At 47.9% G+C, this 21835-nt stretch overlaps 1 long non-coding RNA gene across 1 annotated transcript in view; it reads left to right on the top strand.

Annotated features, from left to right (window-relative positions):
* The window catches only part of LOC144696588 (uncharacterized), a 54327-nt gene extending 32963 nt beyond the window's left edge, over positions 1 to 21364 (top strand). Inside the window, exon 3 of the long non-coding RNA XR_013580207.1 lies at positions 21103 to 21364. This is a non-coding gene — a long non-coding RNA (uncharacterized LOC144696588). The remainder of the gene's footprint in view (positions 1 to 21102) is intronic.
* The last annotated feature ends 471 nt before the right edge of the window (positions 21365 to 21835 follow it).

The raw sequence follows: 21835 nt of genomic DNA on the forward strand, positions 1-21835 counted from the left end.
ACTGAGCCGTCTTCTTCCTTCAGGTTGCTGATCACAGAGCGCTCTCTGTGTACCTTTTGGAAGAAGAAACGTGAGCACGTCTCATCCTGCTCCACGGAGCGGACCCTGGAACGGAAGATGATCTTGGAGGCCTCCGAGGCAAAGTGCGAGGCTTGCTGGCCCTTCACCTCTTGGAGCTCCTCCTTGACATCGACCCCCATCGACTGCAGCCGGAGCAGATTCTGCATCTTTTTCTGGAGTCGGGACATTTCCCTCTGTTCCTTTCTAGCTTTCTGGGTGCCTTTGAGGATGAAAAACCTCTTGATGCTTCCCTTGATCACTTCCCACCAGTGTGTCAGGGACTCAAAGAGGGGTTTCACGGTTCTCCAACCTTTGTAATCCCTCTTGAGCTCCTCAATGTTCTCTGGGGTCAGCAGTTGCACATTTAGCTTCCATGCCCCCCTGCCCACCCTCAGGTCCTTCTCCAAGTGGCAGTCCGCCAGTAGGAGGCAGTGGTCAGAGAAGAACACCGGCTTGACCTCGGTGGATCTGACTGTGAATGCACGGGACACAAACAGGAAGTCTATCCTGGAACGAATGGACCCGTCTGGCCGCGACCAGGTGTATCTACGCTGCGCTCCGTCTGCAGGGTTGCTGAAGACGTCGTGCAGCTTGGCATCCTTAACTGTTTCCATCAGGGATCTGGACGTAGCGTCCAATCTGCTTCCGGCCCTGCCGGATCGTCCAGCCGCATCGATGATGCAGTTGAAGTCCCCGCCCAGAATGACCGGCCTGGAGGTCGCCAGCAGCAGTGGGAGCTGCTGAAAAACCTCCAGCCGCTCAGCCCCTTGTGCCGGGCCATACACGTTAATTAACCGGAGTGGAGCGTTCTTGTACATTACGTCTGCTACGAGGAGTCGCCCGCCCACCACCTCCACCTTGAGTTCTATTTTTTTTTTTGTAAAAATATACTTTATTCATAAAATATCTTCAATCACATTCCAAATCATTTCAAAAACAACATTACAAGGGTACAATCCAGGTTAAACTTTTACAAAATGTATCAGCAGGTGCGTCAGTACAAACAATATTACAATCATTTACAGCCTTTCATTTTGATCTGTACAGCCCGAGGGGCTCTAAACAGTTCCCAGTCTCTCGGTGCGCTGTGGTAGAAAGGTCTTAGACAGCGACCCTTCCCCATTGCGCCTTTGCGGCAGCTGCCCCAAGCTTTAGTGCGTCCCTCAGCACGTAGTCCTGGACTTTGGATTGTGCCAGTCCGCAACAATCGGTCGGGGACAACTCTTTGTGCTGGAAGACCAACAAGTTTCGGGCAGACCAAAGCGCCTCTTTCACCGAGTTGATGATCCTCCAGCTGCAGTCGATGTTTGTCTCGGTGTGTGTCCCTGGGAACAGCCCGTAGAGCACAGAGTCCTGTGTCACAGAACTGCTCGGGATAAACCTCGACAGCAACCACTGCATCTCTCTCCAGACTTTCTTTGCAAAGGCACAATCCACAAGGAGGTGAACAACGGTCTCTTCCCCACCGCAGCCACCTCGAGGGCATCGTGCAGAGGGGGTGAGCCTCCTGGCGTGTAGGAAGGATCTGACGGGGAGGGCCTTTCTCACCACCAGCCAAGCTACGTCTTGGTGCTTGTTGGAAAGTTCTGGCGATGAGGCATTCTGCCAAATGACTTTGACAGTCTGCTCGGGGAACCATCCCACAGGGTCCACCCTCTCCTTATCCCTCAGGGCCTCTAGGACGTTACGTGCTGACCACTGCCTGATGGACTTGTGGTCAAAGGTGTTTTTCTGCATAAATTTTTCCACCAGGGACAGGTGGTACGGCACGGTCCAACTACTTGGAGCGTTCCGCGGCAGCGTGGCCAGACCCATCCTTCGCAACACCGGGGACAGGTAGAACCTCAGCACGTAGTGACACTTGGTGTTTGCGTACTGAGGGTCTACGCACCGCTTGATGCAGCCACACACAAAGGTGGCCATCAGTATGAGGGCGATGTTGGGCACGTTTTTTCCCCCTTTATCTAGAGGCTTGTACATCGCGTCCCTGTGGACACGATCCATTTTCGACCTCCAGATAAAGCGGAAGATGGCTCGAGTGATCGCCATCGCGCAGGAGTGTGGAATGGGCCAGACCTGCGCCACGTACAGCAACAGCGAGAGTACCTCACACCTGATGACCAGGTTCTTACCCGCAATGGAGAGGGAGCGTCGCTCCCACATGCCCAGTTTCCTTTTCACCATAGCCACTCGCTCCTTCCAGTTTCTAACGCATGGCCCGGTCCCTCCGAACCATATCCCCAGCACCTTCAGGCCGTCAGCCCTGACAGTGAAGGGGACAAAGGATCGGTCAGCCCAGTTCCCAAAGAACATGGCCTCGCTCTTCCCACGATTTACCTTGGCTCCCGAGGCCAGTTCGAACTGGTCGCAGATGTGCATCAGTCTGCGCACCGACAGCGGATCCGAGCAGAAGACGGCGACGTCGTCCATGTACAGGGAGGCTTTTACCTGAGTGCCTCCACTGCCTGGGATCGTCACTCCTCTTATGCCCGGATCCTTCCTGATGGACTCGGCAAAGGGTTCTATGCAGCACACGAAAAGGACAGGCGAGAGAGGACAGCCCTGCCTGACTCCAGATTTAATCGGAAAGCTATCTGTTTCCCACCCATTGATTGAGACTGCGCTACTGATGTTAGTGTAGAGCAGTTGGATCCAATTTCGAATTCCCTCCCCAAACCCCATTTTGGAGAGCACATCCCCCATGTAGGTGTGCGATATTCTGTCAAAGGCCTTCTCCTGATCCAAGCTGATGAGGCAGGTATCCACACCCCTGTCCTGTACATAGGCAATCGTATCCCTGAGCAGCGCCAGGCTGTCAGAGATCTTCCTGCCTGGCACAGAGCAGGTCTGGTCAGGGTGAATCACCAATTCCAGAGCGGATTTGACCCGATTGGCGATGACCTTGGACAGAATCTTATAGTCCATATTCAACAGTGAAATGGGTCGCCAATTTCTAATTTCCTCCCTTTCCCCCTTGTGCTTGTAGATGAGGGTGATGATGCCTTTCCTCATGGATTCTGACATACTACCGGCCAGGAGCATACTCTCGTACACTCCTAGCAGGTCTGGGCCGATCAAGTCCCACAGAGCCGAATACAACTCCGCCGGCAAGCCGTCGCTTCCGGGAGTTTTACTCTTCTCGAAGGACTCAAGGGCCTTAGTCAGTTCATCAGGAGTTAGCGGTTTGTCTAGGCTCTCCCGCGTACTGTGGTCTAAGACCTCCGTGATAGAGGACAGGAAGGACTGGGAGGCCGTGCTGTCCGTGGGCTTCACGTCATACAGTCCGGCATAAAAGGATTTGCTGATCCTCAGAATGTCGGACCGTGATGACTTTACTGAGCCGTCTTCTTCCTTCAGGCTGCTGATCACAGAGCGCTCTCTGTGTACCTTTTGGAAGAAGAAACGTGAGCACGTCTCATCCTGCTCCACGGAGCGGACCCTGGAACGGAAGATGATCTTGGAGGCCTCCGAGGCAAAGTGCGAGGCTTGCTGGCCCTTCACCTCTTGGAGCTCCTCCTTGACATCGACCCCCATCGACTGCAGCCGGAGCAGATTCTGCATCTTTTTCTGGAGTCAGGACATTTCCCTCTGTTCCTTTCTAGCTTTCTGGGTGCCTTTGCGGATGAAAAACCTCTTGATGCTTCCCTTGATCACTTCCCACCAGTGTGTCAGGGACTCAAAGAGGGGTTTCACAGTTCTCCAACCTTTGTAATCCCTCTTGAGCTCCTCAATGTTCTCTGGGGTCAGCAGTTGCACATTTAGCTTCCATGCCCCCCTGCCCACCCTCAGGTCCTTCTCCAAGTGGCAGTCCGCCAGTAGGAGGCAGTGGTCAGAGAAGAACACCGGCTTGACCTCGGTGGATCTGACTGTGAATGCACGGGACACAAACAGGAAGTCTATCCTGGAACGAATGGACCCGTCTGGCCGCGACCAGGTGTATCTACGCTGCGCTCCGTCTGCAGGGTTGCTGAAGACGTCGTGCAGCTTGGCATCCTTAACTGTTTCCATCAGGGATCTGGACGTAGCGTCCAATCTGCTTCCGGCCCTGCCGGATCGTCCAGCCGCATCGATGATGCAGTTGAAGTCCCCGCCCAGAATGACCGGCCTGGAGGTCGCCAGCAGCAGTGGGAGCTGCTGAAAAACCTCCAGCCGCTCAGCCCCTTGTGCCGGGCCATACACGTTAATTAACCGGAGTGGAGCGTTCTTGTACATTACGTCTGCTACGAGGAGTCGCCCGCCCACCACCTCCTTGACCTCGGAGACGGTGAAGTTGCCTCCCCGCAGCAGAATACCCAGGCCGGAGGAACGAGAGTCGTTTCCGCCCGACCAGATCGATGGCCCGTGGGACCACCATCGTGACCATTGCCTGTAGGAGCTGAGGTGCGGTATCGCACACTCCTGCAGAAACAACAGGTCAGCTTTGACCTTGGCTAGGTAGTCCAAGGTCGCAACACATCGCGTAGTAGATTTAATGCTACGCACATTTATGGATACAATCTTTAAACCCATTTTAAAGCATTTATTCTCCTACCAAACCCACTGTCTCTGAGAGTCCCAGACCTTTAGTCTGCTCCTTCATACCCGTAGTGAGCTCAAATTCCTTCACTTTGGATGGGCTGAGGTAGATCTCCTTGGCCGTGTTCTGCTCCGGTGGCATCTGGAGGTTCACGTAGAGAGCGGGTTTTGAGATGACCTTTGCTGGAGAAGCTTCTCCAAAACTCACCCCCTCTGGGGTGTTGCTGTTCCCGGCTTCCTGGAGCTGGGGTGCGATGATTTCCTCACTGCTCCCAGATTCCAGGGGCTGTGGTGCACTGGCCTCCTCAGGTTGCAGGCAAAGTTGGGGTGCGCTGGTCTCCTTGTTGTCTCCAATTTTCTGGAGCTCGGGTGTCTCGTCCTCCAACGCCCTGGAGCTTTGCCGCCTCTTCTGTCGGTGCCGCTCTGGCACTTCATCATCCGAAGAGCTGCTGCCCTTGTCATCCGTGTCGGATGGGAGACGCCTCTTGCCGCTTCTCTGGGAAACGCCTTTGCTTCTTCTTCGCTCCTTCTTACTTTTCTTGTTCTTCACCGTCCGCCACTCCCCCTGCTGCTTTTCCACTGCTGCCTCCTCCTCCATTGATTCGCTGTCCTGAGGACTGGGAGGTTCAGGGGGTAGTGCTGTTGATTGGCTCTCTGTTGCCTCAATCTCTTTCTCCACCTTGTCTCTCTCTGTGTCCTCCTTTGTCCCGTTGAGCTCCCTGGGGGCCTTGGTGGTTGGAGTGACACGAAACATTTCTTCTGCTTCCCCCTGGTCGGCTTTGGCTGCCTGTGCGTAAGTACGGCAGCGTTTGGGGCAGGTCCTGTAGAGGTGACTTGCCTCGCCACACAGGTTGCAGCACTTGGCCTGTTTGCAGTCTTTTGTCTGGTGCCCTTCCTGTTTGCAGATCATGCAGAGGGAGGCGCTGCAGTTGGCCGCCACATGACCAGCCTTGCCGCATGAGCGACAATTCTTGGGTTGCCCAGCGTAGACCAGGTAGCCCCGGTTTCCCCCGATAGCGAAACTGGAGGGAGGGTGGAAAATGGCTCCCTTACCATCGGTCTTTAGCGTGACCTTAAACAGGCGTTTGCCTGTCCAGATCCCCAAGTCGTCTCGAATCTCGGTGCCGCTCCCCACCTTATCGAAGTACCTGGTGAGGAAGGTGACCACGTCGGCGACAGGGACGAAGGGGTTGTACACAGTTCTATTTTTTTTTTTTTTTTGTAAAAATATACTTTATTCATAAAAATCTTCAATCACATTCAAAACCATTTCAAAAACAACATTACAAGGGTACAATCCAGGTTAAACTTTTACAAAATGTATCACCAGGTGCATCAGTACAAACAATATTACAATCATTTACACCCTTTCATTTTGATCTGTACAGCCCGAGGGGCTCTAAACAGTTCCCAGTCTCTCGGTGCGCTGTGGTAGAAAGGTCTTAGACAGCGACCCTTCCCCATTGCGCCTTTGCGGCAGCTGCCCCAAGCTTTAGTGCGTCCCTCAGCACGTAGTCCTGGACTTTGGATTGTGCCAGTCCGCAACAATCGGTCGGGGACAACTCTTTGTGCTGGAAGACCAACAAGTTTCGGGCAGACCAAAGCGCCTCTTTCACCGAGTTGATGATCCTCCAGCTGCAGTTGATGTTTGTCTCGGTGTGTGTCCCTGGGAACAGCCCGTAGAGCACAGAGTCCTGTGTCACAGAACTGCTCGGGATGAACCTCGACAGCAACCACTGCATCTCTCTCCAGACTTTCTTTGCAAAGGCACAATCCACAAGGAGGTGAACAACGGTCTCTTCCCCACCACAGCCACCTCGAGGGCATCGTGCAGAGGGGGTGAGACTCCTGGCGTGTAGGAAGGATCTGACGGGGAGGGCCTTTCTCACCACCAGCCAAGCTACGTCTTGGTGCTTGTTGGAAAGTTCTGGCGATGAGGCATTCTGCCAAATGACTTTGACAGTCTGCTCGGGGAACCATCCCACAGGGTCCACCCTCTCCTTATCCCTCAGGGCCTCTAGGACGTTACGTGCTGACCACTGCCTGATGGACTTGTGGTCAAAGGTGTTTTTCTGCATAAATTTTTCCACCAGGGACAGGTGGTACGGCACGGTCCAACTACTTGGAGCGTTCCGCGGCAGCGTGGCCAGACCCATCCTTCGCAACACCGGGGACAGGTAGAACCTCAGCACGTAGTGACACTTGGTGTTTGCGTACTGAGGGTCTACGCACCGCTTGATGCAGCCGCACACAAAGGTGGCCATCAGTATGAGGGCGATGTTGGGCACGTTTTTTCCCCCTTTATCTAGAGGCTTGTACATCGCGTCCCTGCAGACACGATCCATTTTCGACCTCCAGATAAAGCGGAAGATGGCTCGAGTGATCGCCATCGCGCAGGAGTGTGGAATGGGCCAGACCTGCGCCACGTACAGCAACAGCGAGAGTACCTCACACCTGATGACCAGGTTCTTACCCGCAATGGAGAGGGAGCGTCGCTCCCACATGCCCAGTTTCCTTTTCACCATAGCCACTCGCTCCTTCCAGTTTCTAACGCATGCCCCGGTTGTACACAGTTCTATTCAATAAGTGACTGTGACCTTACTGGTTGGATGCTGGATCCAGTGCCCTTGGTTTGTTGGAGCTAACGGATTCGGGTTGCACGCTTTGTTCAGGGTGACTGAGTCGGTACAAAGACAGGGAACATCAGGAGGTCCTTGTTAGAATAAACTCATGCTGTTTATTTACAAACTACACTCTACTTGTGTGCTCACAACATAAAACTCTGTCTTTACTCATCTGTGACTAACTCAAGACTCTCTCGCATTGAGGTAGCCCACGCTACTCTGCTATTGGACAATAAGGTCAGGTGACCTTACATTACAATACTTGCCTTAAAGGTATGTTACATCTCAGATTACTACATTGGGTTAATAATTCTAGCAAAGAGGAAGATGCAGGTTTCTCCATAGACCTTGTGGAAGTCCATTCCACTCTTCACATTTACAGAGTTTATCTTCGCCTTACATCTAGCAAAAAAAGCACAATGCAATTAAATTAAGCATTCATTCCCAAAAGCTGCTTATAGACAGGAATGAGTTTAGTTTTTAAGGCCCTGCTGCTGTGTTCAGCTGCCTCCTAATATTCACCGTTTCCACTCACACAAGGAGAATGGCCATTTAGGTTTCAGAGGCTGCTGTTACTCATGGAACATGGCACAGTCTGAGTTAATGAGAGCAAGGGGAGAAGAATAAAAGCTACACTAGACACATTACTTATAGAACAGTAAGAGCACTATTCATAATTTTCAAAAATAGCTGAGTGTGAAGGGGAATTGAATTCATATAACGTCATTAAAAACAATAGTGTCATCACCCTGATTATAGTGTTGGGTGTTCCTGCCTGATTGGGCACCCTGTGCCCCAGAAGAAGCCCCATGGACAGCCCCCACTCCCTGGTACAAAGGCTGCCCCTGCTTAAAGACCCTGCCTGGCCTCTCGATTGATACTACATTCCTTGCCAGAGACTGACTGACTGTTCTTGCTGAGCCTACCTCACTTACCTCTCTTCCGGCCCGTAAGCGACTTTTCTGGTCCGGGGCCTCCTGCAGTCCCAGCAGTGGCCACTGCTCCCAGTGGTGCTGCTGGGACTGAAGAGCTGCCAGCCCTTTGATTGGTCAAGAGGCAGGACATTCTGCCTCAGAAGGATGGAAGACACATTTTCAAGCAACTAATTGCCTGAGTCATGTAAAATTCAGCTATGGCTTCCAAGGCCGACAGACGCGAGCTTGTCTCTGACTTTCTACCGGTGGTCAGAGTCACCGTCTCCGCATTCAGTCAAAGCCACCGTGTGCAGATCTGACACTATACTGCCCTCTAAGATACATGCAGTGTCAGTACCTGAGCTGGTGTCTGCGAGCAGGTCAGACTAAGTGACAATGCTTCTTCATCAGACATCAGCTGTAGCTATGCTCTTCCTCATGAGGCTGCATTGGCTGGCCAGGCCAAAATTCACAGGTATCTTGGCCAACATGCAGAAGGGAGGGTTTGGGAGGGAGAGACAAGGGGCTGGGGTGTAAAGCAAGAGGTGCATGGTCACATCATCTGCAACTTGTACTTCATGCTAGAGAGCAGGATGAGTGTGAGGTGGGATTTGAGAAGGGGCGTAAGGGAGGAAGGTACCATCATCATGAATGTTCTCATGATGTTGGATGCTAAAGCCTCAGTTACAGCCATCCCCATGAGAACACTGTCTTCTCCAGAAAGCTCAGGTGATGCAGGCATGTCTGCACCCCTCTGGTCCGCTCTGATCCTTTTTGTTATTGGCCAACTTGTCTTGCAAGAGAGATGGAAGAGTATCAGTATTTGTGTTGCCTTGATGTGCCTGCTGTGTAGCTGGAGGAATGTGAAAACAATTGGAGATGAGTATGAGGGAGAGGTGGAGTATCTGAATGTGAGGCATAAGTATTGATTAATTGGACCTGATGGATATTAAAGGAAATAACTAGAGAGATAGTGGATGCACTGGTAGTAATCTTCCAAGAATTCTTAGATTCGGGAAAAGTCTCAGAGGATTGGAAAACTGTCAATGTAACACCCTTATTCAAAAAGGGAGCAAGACAAAAAACAGGTAACTCTAGGCCAGTTAGCTTAACATCTATCATTGAGAAAATGTTAAGAGTCTATTATAAAGGATGTAATAGCAGAGCATTTAGAAATACATAATATAATCAAGCAGAGTCAGCATGGCTTCATGAAAGGGAAATCATGCCTGACAAATTTATTAGAACTCTTTGAGGGGGTAACAAGCAGGATAGATAAAGAAGAACCAGTAGATGTAACATATTTGGATTTTGAAAAGATGTTCGATAATGCAGCGCACATAAGGCTACTTAATAAGATAATAGCCCATGATATTGGGGGTAGTATATTAGGGATAGAGGATTGGCTAACTAATAGAAGACAGAGAGTTGGGACAAGGGGGGAGCATTTTCAGGATGGCAACCTGTAACTAGTAGAGTGTCACAGGGATCAGTGCTGGGGCCACAATTATTTACAATATATATCAGTGACTTGGATGAGGGGAGTGAATGTACTGTTGCCAAGTTTGCAGATGACACAAAAATAGGTGGGAAGGCAAGTAGTGAGGATGACACAAAGAGTCTACAGAGGGACATAGATAGGTTAAGTGAATGGGTAAAAACTTGGCAAATGGAATATAATGTGGGAAAATTTGAAATTATGCACTATGGCAGGAAGAATAGAGGAGCTGAATATTATTTAAATGGAAAAAGGCTGCAGAAAGCTGCAGCACAGATTTGGGGGTCCTTGTGCATGAATCACAAAAAGCTAGCATACAAGTTCAGCAGGTATAGGGAAGGCAAATGGAATGTTGGTCTTTATTTCAAAGGGAATGGAGTATAAAAATAGAGAAGTCTTGCTAAAACTATACAAGGCGCTAGTTAGACCATACCTAGAATACCGTGAACAGTTTTAGTCCCCTTATCTAAGGAAAGATGTACTGGCATTGAAGGCAGTCCAGAGAAGGTTCACTAGGTTGATCCTGGGTATAGAGGGATTTTCTTATGAGGAGAGGTTGATTAAGTTGGGCCTGTACTCATTGGAGTTTAGAAGAATGAGAGGCGACCTTATTGAAATTTATAAGATTCCTAGGGGGCTTGACAGGGCAGATACTGAGAGGTTGTTTCCCCTTGTGGGAGAGTCTAGGACCAGACGGCATAATCTCAGAGTAAGGGGTCACCCATTTAAGACAGAGATGAGGAGGAATTTCTTTTCTCAGAGGCTAGTGAATCTGTGGAATTCTTTACCGCCGAGGGCTGTAGAGGCTGGGCCGTTAAATATATTCAAGGCTGAGATAGACAGATTTTTTAATCAGTAAAGGAACCAAGGGATACGGGGAAAAGGTAGGGAAGTGGATTTGAGGATTATCACATCAGCCATGAGCTCATTGAATGGTGGAGCAGCCTCGATGGGCTGAATGGCCTACTTCTACTCCTACACTTTATGGTCTTATGGAGAATGCTGATGGCGAGTGATGGTGCATTGAGCAGCGTGAGAGCTTGGTGATGCAATGGGTATTAGATGTCATGTGAAGATGCATTCAGTGGTTTTGACCACTTGTTTAAGGTCATTGAAGTTCTCCCAGAACTGTTGCAAGGTCTCTGGGTATTGACCTCCTTGGCCACCTGTTCCCACTTCCTTCTCAGATTTGCTTATTTTGAGGGCCTCGTTGGTCCCTGAAGAAACATTGCTTTTCATGTCCTGGACTTATGCCTCCAGCAGATCAGATCAGGAAATCTCGGTGGCCTCTGTCCTGACTGTTGCACTAGGTTCTGTGCTGTGCCTTCTAAATCTTCCAATAGACAGTCTGCCACAGGTTCTGTACAATGAGTCCAGCTCCCCTTTACGAGGGGCCGATTGCCTTTCGGACGTGCAAGCAGCTGAAACATGCACACTGCTGGGCCTTCTGTCAAGCATGCAGTCAGTCAGCAGCACATTCCATGCTGGGCTCTGCACTTAAATAATTTACTGTAAATTGAAACGATTTCAGATTATCACTGTAGACCCAGAGGCTGCTTTCTCATTAGGGAGAGACAACTGGTGCTGAGTTTACCCTGAGGGTCACCACACTGCAATAATACAGTCAGAAGGCAATAATAAGCCTTCAGGGCGAGATTCACAACAGGTAGGAAATCTGTGTTTTTAAGAGCAAGCTTGTTTGGGCAGGTTTTAAAACTGCAGCTGAGACCAGAGTATCATCTTTGCAGTTCAAACTCCATTGGCTGCAGGGACTGCTCATGTGAATGAGCAGAGGAACCTTTTGGATATTTTTTCATGAGGAGGACTCTCCTCTGATTCAGAGGGCTCTTTTGATTGAATATTTTCCTGTCCATCACCGAGGGGTGAGGGGTGAAATGTGTCTGAGACAGATGGGGATTGTTGTCTCATTTGCAGACACAATCTCCAGCGAGGAGGAGGAGGAGGAGAAGGGTGAGAGTAAGAAGGGAACAAAGGGAGGCTCAGGATGCTGTGGTTCCTCAGGAAGGGGACAGAGCAGTGCTGGACCCTGAGGGCCAAGAGGAACCCAGGAACTCTCAGAGGAGGTGCAGATTCTGCCCCAAGGGGCAGGCAGAGATTTAGCTAACTGCAACTGACCTCATGAGGTCCTTGAGCCTTTTGTGGCACTGGGACCTGGTTCTCCTCACACATTAACACTATTGACCTCATCAGTCACCTCCTCCTATGCAGCACGAATCTGCCTGGTCTTCCTCTTTTGCCCAGCGCTCTGCATGAGCTGATCACATCTACCATGTACTGCATGCAGGAGGGGACCAAAGGCAGTCTCACTGAACCTGGAGGCAGCTTCACCCCTTCTAAAATGTTTCTCTCCTCCCTCCAATGGCACAGCCATCTATGCATGGCAATACGTAATACATGTACAACACCTCAATTCCGAAAGGTGGGAGACCTGCTGAATTTTAAACATTGAGCCACCAATGAAGATTGACATGGTTGGCAGAGATTAGCTCGATTTTAAAATGACTTACCTGGCTAGACTGGAAAATTCACAGATCTTCACTGTGTATAGTTTCTGCTCTCCAGTGATCATCTGATTGGTTGCCTGACACTGTCCCGTGCCAGAGGGCCCTTTAATGTGCTGGCCGTGACCTTGTTCCAGGTCATGCCCTGTAGCCTCTGAAACCAGACACCCCGCCCTCCAGCACTCGTTGGGTGGGATGACAGTCTGTAACCCGCCCTTGCCGCTAATTGGAGGCAATTAGCATATTATTGGGCGCGCAGCGACAGTGGGTCCAGAAGTTGGAATCTCACCGACTGTTTGATGCGGAACTCACCAGCAGGGCATGAGCGTATTATTCAGCCCCCTGACACTGTGAAAGATGCTAAAGGGGATAGGCAAAGTAGACATGGAGCAGATGTTTCCCCTTGTGGGACATTCTAGAATGAGAGGCCATAGTTTTAGGCTAAGGGGTGGTAGATTTAAATCAGAGATGAGGAGGAATTACTTTTCTCAAAGGGCCGTGAATCTGTGGAATTCACTACCTCAGAGTGCAGTGGATGCCGGGACGCTGAATAAATTTAAGAAGGAGATAGACAGATTTTTAATTAGTAATGGGTTGAAAGGTTATGGAGAGAGGGCAGGAAATTGGAATTGAGGCCAAAATGAGATCAGCCATGATCGTAATGAATGGCGGGGCAGGCTCGAGGGGCTGAATTGCCTACTCCTGCTCCTAGATCTTATGTTTTTATATTATAAGAATGCAAGTTTGTTCTTCTTAAACCTCTGAAATTACTGAAACTCTTTTTTCACCAGAAGCACACATTCGAACAAATGGAAATTCTCCCAAACCCTTCCAGAAGTCACGCAGGGCAGTAAAGGATTTTTGTATTGTATGCGTTACCAAAAACAATTGCAGAATTTCCAGATATTGTGTCAATAGGATGCAAAGTCTTTCCCCTCACGCATTCTTGGCAAACGATGCCTGAGTCTTGCTGCTACAGTAGCAAATGGTCACTGTTCGGGATTTGTTTTGCTGTTCATGTTAGACAGCATTAAAATTAATTTGCATTGTCAGCAGCAGCATTGTCAACTCTTTGATGACTGGTCATCACAACAGCTTTCAACCTCTGAATGTCCCAGCATATCCTGTATTCAGAATTATATTCTAAATGTTTCTCAAACTGAGTTGGAGATGTTAGTGGAATCACAAAAATGTAATGTTAATGTACCTTATAAATTGGTGTACAGGCTACACCCTCATTTGAGCTTTTAATAGCCTATAAAACTGAGGTTGATCTTTACACTGGGTTTATTTATGATTTATTCTGGTTGGGCAACATAGCAAAGTAACAATTGTGTTTGCAAATCACCTTGTTCTGCCTCGAGCAGGAATATTATTGTTGAGATCCAGTTCCTCCACTTCTGCTGCTCTCTCCAGTTTTGTTAATATTAATTACACAAAATTCTTCAAAGGTTGGCCTCAACAGTCAAGTTAGAGGACTTGGAAGCCAGCCAATCCTGTCGCCTTTTACATTTGTCTCACTCACAATCTTTCAGCAAATTCGGCATTCGTGTCCTGGGAACAGGGTCTGCATTGAATTAGTGAACTGGGTTAGCACGTTCCTACCTGTCATAACCACTTCACACTGCTGGAATGGAAATTTTCTATCTACCAGCTATGATGGTTAAATGCGTTTGATCAGTAATTGGGATAAAATGAGCTCAATTATGTAATGGGCTGTGCTGTACCTGTGTGTGACATTGACAATGCAGGCTGACAATGGATAAATGTTCAATTTTACAGCACAGGTGAGAACAGAAATTCACAAGTGATGTAAATACTGTAGTAAAATACCATCAGTTTTAAAGTTGCTTTCAGATCACAAATATCATAACCTGATTATAACAAATAGTTAAAAAGATGTAAACAGATGCCAAAAATGGGTAGAATTTTCCGCTTGGCGTATAGGCGCACGCCCGACCTGCTCGAGCGTACAATGGCGCGCGATGATGTTGGGCGAGCGCGTCCGACAGCATCGCGCACTTGCGCGCTGTTTCAGTCGGCTGGTGCGCGCAAGAGTCGGCAGCGTGCCCGCCGACCATTAAGAGGCCTATTAAGGCCATTAAAGTAGTAATTGACGGCCATTTTGTTTTTCCACGGCCAACGTTATGGTTGGCGGGCGGGCGAATTGGCCAGGCGGCCTTTGCCTTTGTGAGGAAACCTCATCTAAAGGTGGGATGAGGTCTCTGTGATTAACTAAAAAAAAGATTTAAATGATTTGAAAACATTTTCATCATCTGTATGTTGAGGTGTCTCATTCTGCCGTGTGGACAGTTTTTCCCGATCTTACACCCTGGTTATATTGATTTTAAACTCCTTAGCTCCCTGAGGCAGCTCCCTGCCTTCAGAGAGCTTTCCTCTCCTGCTGCACCGTGCCCACACTGACTTTGGCGCTCGCCCTCCTCCCACCCCAACCCCGGCAGCGCTGAGCCTTCCAGCGCGCCTTTCATGCTACGGCCAGCCAGCGTGAAATTGCGGCTGGGGGCTGATCGTTGTCGATAGCCTGTTCCCCGGTCGATCCCGGGCCCACCAATCGTGGCCGCCCGCCCACCCGAAAATTCTACCCTATGTTTCAGCACTGCAAGTGTTGCTTTGCCACTCTTTGCCCAGGATCTTATGGCCCCTCCCGCCCGATTTGGATGTTGTGGTCCCGCCGAACTTAATGAAGATTTAAATGGCTTGCTGCATCCGGCGGAGGGGAGACAGGCTGAGTCAGGGCCGTAAAAGCCTGACCCATATTTTTTGAAGTAATGTTCTTTAAACCTGATCTTTTAGCTGTGTCTTTTTCGCCTTTGTTGAGTGCCTCTGTGATAGACAATGAATGGTCACCTCCTCTAATGCAGTTCTTGAACTAGTCATGGTTAGGTGCTGGAAACAGACAGATCTGGAAAGGTTTGTCTGACCAATTTTTCTCAGAGAGGGTAGAATGATAGGGCAGGATTTTTCGCTGAACGGGTGGGCACACGCCCGACCCACTCGAGCGTAAAATGACGCGCAATGATGTCGGGTGAGTGTCCCGACGCCATTGCACACTCTTGAGATATTTTGGTTGGCGCATGCACACAGGAATTGGCGCATGCCTGTGTGCATGCGCGAACTTGCGCTCTTGCCCTCTTCCCCACCCCCCCCCTCCCCCCTCCACACAGGCAGCGCTGAGCGCTGAAGCATGCGTTTCTCACAGGGCAGGCCTTAACTGGCCCGTCAGTGTGAAATCGCGGGCCGGCCCTGACTGCGGGCGGCAACCGACTTCCCGACCACTTCCGCCTGCCCCCGCCGAGCCCGCTGACGAGGGAGAGGCCCTGGCCATGATGTACACTTGATGTGGGGTATATGGACTTTCAAAATGTATTTGATAAAGTGCCACATATAGCACAATGACAAAATTGAACCCGTAGCATTAAGGGAGCCATAGCAGCACGGATACAAAATTGGCAAAGGAATAGAAAACAGAGTTATGGTGAATGGCTGTTTTTCACATTGGTGGGAGTTTTACATTGGTGTTCACTGTACTGGGACCACTGCTGTTTTTGATATACATCAGTGACTTGGGCTCTGGAGTGCAGGATGCAATTTCAAAGTCTGCAGGAGACACAAATCTTGGAAATGTAGTAAACACTGAGGAAGGTGGTCATAGACTTCAAGAGGACTGCTGGAATGGGCATGCACATGGCAGATGAAATTCAATGCAGAAAAGTGTGAGCTGATACATTTTGATAGGAGGAATGAGGAGAGACAAAACAAGCTAAAAGGTACAATTTTAAAGGACAAAGATGAGATGGTGGCGTAGTGGTAATATCACTGGATTAGTAATCCAGAGGCCTAGCTCTAGAGGCATGGGTTCAAATCCCATCATGGCAGCTAGTAGGATTTAATTCAATTAGTAACAAAAAACAATCTAGAATTGATAGCTAGGGTGGAATTGTCCCTGCCCACTGGCGTTGGGTGTGTTCGGTAGCGAGAGTGGACAATATGACAAGAAGGCCAAAAATTGGTTTCATGATGTTGTGAAAACAGTTTGCGATTGTCTGCTCAGCCTGTTGATGGTGGGCTGTGTTCCCTGCCATCTCAGACATTGGGATCCTCATTGTAATACATCACCCCCCATGCTGGATCATCTGCTCAAGCCGGTGTAGAGCATGTCTTGACAAGTGTGACATGCAGAAGTTGGGACTTACCGCCAGTGCCTTGTGGACATCCGAGGAGCAGAAGATGCTGGAGCCCGAAAGCAACGGCACACTGGGGAAACATCTATGGCATGCTGGGTGGATTCTCATGGACATGGCTTTGCTGCGAAGCAGCTCACAGAAGCTGGGTGGAGGAAGGAGTTGGGAAGGAGAAATGTTTCTAATAAATGAAGAACCAGAAGCACAGATTTAATGTAATTGGCAAAAAAATCATGTGACAAGAGGAAGAACTTCTCTGGGCAATGAGCAGTTAGTGTTACTGCTTGGTTGGTTATGTTGTTAAAGGCACAGGTGATGGGCATCGTTTGATTAATGACTGAGAGCGCTTATAAAGAGAGTCTCTGGAGTGCCTCATTACCATTCAAAACAGTGTTTTAATTTGTTTAAAACAAAAATAAAAATACCTGGAAAAATTCAGCAGGTCTGGCAGCATCTGCGGAGAGGAACACAGTTAACGTTTCGAGTCCGTATGACTCTTCAACAGAACTAAGTAGAAATAGAAAAGAGGTGAAATATAAGCTGGTTTAAGGGTGGGGGGGTGGGACAAGTAGAGCTAGATAAAGGGCCAGTGATAGGTGGAGATATCCAAAAGATGTCATAGATAAAAGGACAAAGAGGTGTTGAAGGTGGTGATATTATCTAAGGAATGTGCTAATTAAGGGTAGAAAACAGGACAAGCAAGGTACAGATAGCCCTAGTGGGGGTGGGGTGGGGTGAAGGGAAGGGATCAAAATAGGCTAAAAGGTAGAGATAAAACAATGGATGGAAATACATTTAAAAATAATGGAAGTAGGTGGGAAAAGAAAAATCTATATAAATTATTGGGGAAAAAAAAGGGGGGGATCGGAAAGGGGGTAAGGATGGAGGAGAGAGTTCATGATCTAAAATTGTTGAACTCAATATTCAGTCCGGAAGGCTGTAAAGTGCCTAGTCGGAAGATGAGGTGCTGTTCCTCCAGTTTGCGTTGAGCTTCACTGGAACAATGCAGCAGGCCAAGGACAGACATGTGGGCATGAGGGCAGGGTGGAGTGTTGAAATGGCAAGTGAAAGGGAGGTGTGGATCATGCTTGTGGACAGACCGAAGTTCCGCAAAGTGGTCACCCAGTCTGCGTTTGGTCTCTCCAATGTAGAGGAAACCGCATTGGGAGCAGCGAATGCAGTAGACTAAATTAAGGGAAGTGCAAGTGAAATGCCACTTCACTTGAAAGGAGTGTTTGGGCTCTTGGATGGTGAGGAGGGGGGAAGTAAAGGGGCAGGTGTTGCACCTTCTGCGGTTGCATGGGAAGGTTCCGTGGGAGGGGGTTGAGGTGTAGGGGGTGATGGAGGAGTGGATCAGGGTGTCCCGGAGGGAATGATCCCTGTGGAATGCTGCCGGGGTGGGTGAAGGGAAGATGTGTTTGGTGGTAGCATCATGCTGGAGTTGGCGGAAATGGCAGAGGATGATCCTTTGAATGCGGAGGCTGGTGGGGTGATAAGTGGGGACAAGGGGGACCCTATCATGTTTCTGGGAGGGAGAGGAAGGTGTGAGGGCGGATGCACGGGAAATGGGCCGGACACGGTTGAGGGCCCTGTCAACCACTGTGGGTGGAAAACCTCGGTCAAGGAAGAAGGAAGACATGTCAGAGGAACTGTTTTTGAAGGTAGCATCATCAGAACAGATGCAACGGAAGCGAAGAAACTGAGAGAATAGGATGGACTCCTTACAGGAAGCAGGGTGTGAGGAGCTGTAGTCGAGGTAGCTGTGGGAGTCGGTAGGCTTGTTATATTGGTTGTCAGTCTATCATCAGAAATTGAGACAGAGAGGTCAAGGAAGGGAAGGGAAGTGTCAGAGATGGACCATGTGAAAATGATGGAGGGGTGGAAATTGGAAGCAAAATTAATAAATTTTTCCAGGTCCAGATGAGAGCATGAAGCAGCACCGAAGCAATCATCGATGTACCGGAGAAAGAGTTGTGGGAGGGGGCCGCAATAGGACTGGAAGAAGGAATGTTCCACATACCCCATAAAGAGACAGGCATAACTGGGGCCCATGTGTGTACCCATAGCCACACCTTTTATTTGGAGGAAGTGAGAGGAGTTTAAGGAGAAATTGTTCAGTGTGAGAACAAGTTCAGCCAGACGGAGGAGAGTAGTGGTGGATGAGGATTGTTTGGGCCTCTGTTCGAGGAAGAAGCGGAGAGCCATCAGACCATCCTGGTGGGGGATGGAGGTGTAGAGGATTGGACATCCATGGTGAAGAGGAGGTGGTTGAGGTCAGGAAACTGGAAATTGTTGATATGATGTAGGGTGTCAGAGGAATCACGGATGTCGGTGGGAAGGGACTGGACAAGGGGAGAGAGGATGGAGTCAAGATAGCAAGAAATGAGTTCTGTGGGGCAGGAACAGGCTGACACGATTGGTCTGCCGGGACAGTACTGTTTGTGGTAGGAGGTAGAAGCGGGCTGTCCGAGTTTGGGAGACTATGAGGTTGGAAGCTGTGGAAGGAAGATCTCCAGAGGAGATGAGGTCAGTAACAGTCCTGGAAACAATTTTTAATTTGTTTAGTTCAGTATCCTTTAAAGTTTTGTCTTTTGTTACAGTGCTCCTTTGAGGCTCTTTCAATTTAATTAGCTCATTGTTTATTAGTTTATTTTTGTTCTGTTGGTTTACTCAAGAGTATAAAAGGGGCTGTTAGTTTGTTCATTAGTTTATTTGTTATTTATTTTTATTGGTACGCAAAAGAGAGTCAGCTGGTGCATTGGGTTTGACAGGAGGCAGAGATCTGTGATGCTGCATCCTATGAATAAACATGCTATCAAAGAAAAGTACTGTCTTGTTTCGTACCTCACCAGCTGGCTTGGATCTATATAACAGTCAGGATTTGGAATGTACTATCTGAAGGGTGGTGGTTGCAGATTCAGTATTACTTTCAAAAGGAAATTGGATAAATACTTGAAGGGGAAAAAATTGCAGGGTTATGGGGAAAGAGCCGTGGAGTGGGACTAACTTGATTGCTCTTTGAATGAGTTAGCAATACACAATTGCCTCCTTCTGTGCTGCACTATTTGATGGTTCTATGTTTCTATGATGCCTTGTCACAATTATTTGGCTGTACTGACGATGGGCTAATATAATGACTGGGAATCCATAATCCTGCACTGCTGTATATTATATAAATTGCTATCACATTGAACTGCTGTGTTCCTAAATAGAAATGGAGATGGATTTGAGATATCTTGCTGATATGCACATTATATTGAAAAATGTATTTTACCGCTAGTACAACTTAGTATCCTTGTGTTATCCAATATTTTGTGTAAGTAGATTTTTCTTGTGAGGTCCTTTAGACCTTAAGATATTGTTGTAATGTAATGTGAGAAGAATTGGTGGCCTTAAAAGGGACAAGCCATCTTGTGCACAGAACCCTTTCGGAATAAGATATTGTGCAGAACCTAATACAATGTTTCCGTACAAAATGCATAGCCCCACTTACCTAGAGCTCACTTACCTCTGATTTACTTTTCTAAGAAATAGACATCAAATCAATTTACTTAATTTTTTTATTGCTTTTGGGAGAATCAGTTCCATTTGCTTTTCAACATCCCCATCCCAATAGGGGTTGGAGTTTAAAAATAGGGAAGCCTTGTTACAACTGTACAGGGTGTTGCTGAGGCCACACCTAGAGTACTGTGTATAGTTTTGGTCCCCGTATTTAAGATAGGATATACTGGCATTGGAGGCAGTTCAAAAGCAATTCACTAGGCTGATTCCTGGGATGAAGGGGTTGACTTATCAAGAATGGCTAAACAGGTTAAGCCATTATTCATTAGAGTTTAGAAGAATGAGGGGTGATCTTATTGAAACGTACAAGATTCTGAGGGGGCTTGACAGGGTGGATGTTGAGAAGATGTTTCCACTAGTGGGGGAATCTCAACCGAGGGGACATAGTTGCAGAATAAAGGGACATTCATTTAAAGCTGAGATGCAAAGGAATTTCTTCTCTCAGAGGGTAGTCCTATTCTGGAATTCTCTAGTTCAGAGAGTTGTGGAGGCTAGATTACTGAAAATATTTAAAGAGGAGGTAGATAGATTTTTGAAATATCGGGGAGTTGAGGGCTATGAGGAGCTGGCACGAAAGAGGAGTTGAGGCCTGGGGCAGATCATCCATGATCTTATTGAATGGCGGGGCAGGCTTGAAGGACCGAATGGCCTACTCCTGCTCCTATTTCTTATGTTGTTATGTTTTTAATTGACATAAACAATCACTCATTAAGACCATTCTCAAATAAATATGAACTTAAAAACTTATCTGGAATCTTTTAAATCTTTCCCACTTGAAGAAAAAACCTCTGCAATTTCCAGACCCTCCACACACACTCCAAAACAGGACCTTGTTGCCAGCTATTGTTTCTCATTATCATTTTTACATGTAAGGGATGCTTTCAGGAAGAACACAAAGGTTAGGGAAAACAGTTAAGAAGTAAGTACAATAATGGAAAGGAAGCTTATGACCAATCTATTTTTTTTTAAAGTTGTTAATAATTACCCGTAATGATAGGCTTGTCCACTATAAAACTATATTATTATTCTTGTATATGATGGAAACATTACCACAGTGTGCTTTCTGGAGTTTTAAATGCCGGGCAGTATTAATAAAAGCTAACTGTTACACATCCCATTACGTATGTTACGAGGCTATGCCCCTTTATTTTGGAAAATATGATTTTTCAAACTTAAAGCTGACTGGAAATTTTGTAATTTGAACAGAGACAGAGCAAGTGGCTGAGAAATGCAAGGCTACATTCCAAGGGGAAGGTGAGAAACCAACAAATCACCCTCAGTGGACTGTGAAGAGAGAGACATTTCCTAAAAGCCAGACACCCATCAAAACTCATAACTGTCTATGGAAGATACATTAAAATACAAAGAATTAGCTATTGAAAGAATGGCTGCCATAGACAGACACACACAAAACCTCTTGGAAATACACAAGGGGTGAAGTATTTCAAGGCAAGGCTGCCAGCCACCAGAGAGAGTTGGAAGTGACACAGGCAGTGTCAAGAAAGTCTTCAGCAGAGGAAACAAGCCGAGGGTTGTTCCCTCTCCCTCTTTCTCTTTTGGAATAAGTGTGTCACCTGGTTCAAGAAGCTCACTCTGTCAGAAACCCAGAAACCTACCAATGAACTGAGATCTTATAATAATTGCAAATCTTCTACACCTGACCACATCTGAGAAACCAGGTAAGCCAAATTGATTGAAGCATTTTAAAATCTACGTCTCAAGGACAGTCAAAGGACACTTAACTGAAAATTCTTTTACCTTTTTGCTTTATTGGACTCTAACTCCCCTTATTTCTGGTGTGTGCATGTGTGTGTGTGTGTGTGTGTGCATGCGTGTGTATGTCAGGATGACTGCATGAGGGCCGAATGCTTGACTTTGTGTTTTTTTTTTCTTGGGTTTAGTGATTACTAAATTTCTCTTTCTTTGGCTCAAGAAAACC

The sequence above is a fragment of the Cetorhinus maximus genome, chromosome 22, assembly GCF_964194155.1.
Source record: "Cetorhinus maximus chromosome 22, sCetMax3.hap1.1, whole genome shotgun sequence".
NCBI classification, from domain to species: Eukaryota; Metazoa; Chordata; class Chondrichthyes; order Lamniformes; family Cetorhinidae; genus Cetorhinus; species Cetorhinus maximus.